This window comes from Rhagoletis zephyria, unplaced genomic scaffold (assembly GCF_001687245.7).
Source record: "Rhagoletis zephyria isolate East Lansing unplaced genomic scaffold, Rhagoletis_zephyria_1.1 Rzeph_scaffold_24758, whole genome shotgun sequence".
NCBI classification, from domain to species: Eukaryota; Metazoa; Arthropoda; class Insecta; order Diptera; family Tephritidae; genus Rhagoletis; species Rhagoletis zephyria.
Genome location: NW_016181816.1, coordinates 1 through 1,744, shown reverse-complemented (window position 1 = coordinate 1,744; position 1,744 = coordinate 1). Strand labels below are relative to the sequence as shown.

Here is a 1,744-nt window from a genome sequence, read left to right as displayed (position 1 = left end):
CTTCCAAACCATCAAATTCAATTTTGTGATTTGCGTAAATGCCAACCAGCTGTTTTTGATCAGCTGTTTTCCTGTTGGCAAATTGCTGTTGGCAAAAATTTTTCCAACAGAAACCAGCAGCTTCCCCTCAAAATGAAATGTCACTTTGCTCTCTCAATTTCCCCTACTTTGCAAGTTTTTTGCGTACGCGAACGCAAAAACTTGTAAGTTTTGGTTAAACATGAACAATTAACAGCTACGCGAACGAACCTACTATCAAAATCCAGGATCGTGATCCAAACATCGCTATAGGTATTGATGGTGTGACAGGGGCCTATCCCTTTATCACTTTAGATGAAGGCCTCTAAAAAACATAGGTATCTCACAATGTTTATATGGACTTTGGAAAAAGCTGTCATACATTTTTTAAATAAACATCAAAAATTTCGATTTATTGACAATTTCGGCCTATTCCAAATACGTGAAACTTTTTTGTCTAAATCTTTATTCTTTCACTTGGATCACCCAGTTCGCAGACGCCATTTGCAAACTTCAGCGAAAATTTCCCGTTCAGCCGCCATCACATTCGTTGCTTGTTCGGGTATTGTTCATTCGTTGATCACAATTTGGTAATTGCTCGTTCAATTGCCATCACGTCGTTTTCGCTTTTTCCTGCACATTTAAATTAGTTAAAATATTATACAGTAAAATTATAGTATTTTACTTTTATTGTATAACTAAAAATTTGACTAATGCTTCGAAAAACGTAAATTAATTACTTTTTTCGTAACAATAAGTGAAATACGCAGTAGAACAGAGCAGCAAAGTGATCGGAAAATTGTGGAAAAAATCACCAATTTTCTTTTTTTGGAGCTCCTCACGCACCTAAAGAAAATATATACACTTATTGACTACTGCAGGAATCGTAGTGAAAATCGACGCGACAGCAAAAACTAAGCCGTATGATATAAATCCACTTTAATTGAAAGCGGAAAGGCTGAGCAGTTTTATTGGAGCGTAGAACTGGAATCAAAAACTTCGCATCGAAGCGGAAAACTTGAATATTTCGGTGAAATAGTTGGTAATTGAAGCATTGGGTAAGTGAATAAATAAATATATTATCCTACTTATATATATATATGTCCTGCCTTTTGTTTTTATTGAGTAAGCGCTTTCACCTTATTGCATCAAAAAACGATCCACTATCGATTTTCTCAACGACGGACAGCGTACGTTGAACGAAGTTATATGTATACATATATAGTATATATAAAAGTACTTAAATATATGTATAGTTGTAGTTGGATACGTATATGTATATAGAACTTCTGCTTTTTCACAAGTGATAACCATGTGGTTCTTGATCTCAACTAGTTCATATTTAATTAGCGGCCAACAATAAATTCGTTTATGACATTTGGCTTTCGTCAACTGTAATTTAGAATATTTCAAATACATTGCAAGACTTCAATAGGAATGAAAGGAACTTTTATTGCTTTATGTTTGCCTCCGCGAGCTTATATTCGGGCTAGGTTACTTATAAGGTTAGGCTTCTTTGATGATCATTTGTCAGTTGAGTAGACATAGGTAACCATATCTACCATTTTTTAAATGTCATTCCTATGCCAATATCTTTGCTAAAATTTTGTATTTTTCCTGTTCCTTTTTGTCTTTTCTTAAAAATAAAAAATAAATAGAATCTGCGTGGATTGCACGGCGTTTGACATAAAATAATAAAATACAAACGAATCTTCTTCGTCAAGAC

The 1,744-nt window shown here is 34.0% G+C and overlaps 1 long non-coding RNA gene across 1 annotated transcript; it reads left to right on the top strand.

Annotated features, from left to right (window-relative positions):
• Positions 1-580: 580 nt before the first annotated feature.
• Positions 581-1,720, top strand: LOC108382007 (uncharacterized). Its single transcript, XR_001849658.1, has 2 exons — positions 581-1,076; positions 1,677-1,720. It is a non-coding gene; the product is annotated as an uncharacterized LOC108382007 (long non-coding RNA).
• The last annotated feature ends 24 nt before the right edge of the window (positions 1,721-1,744 follow it).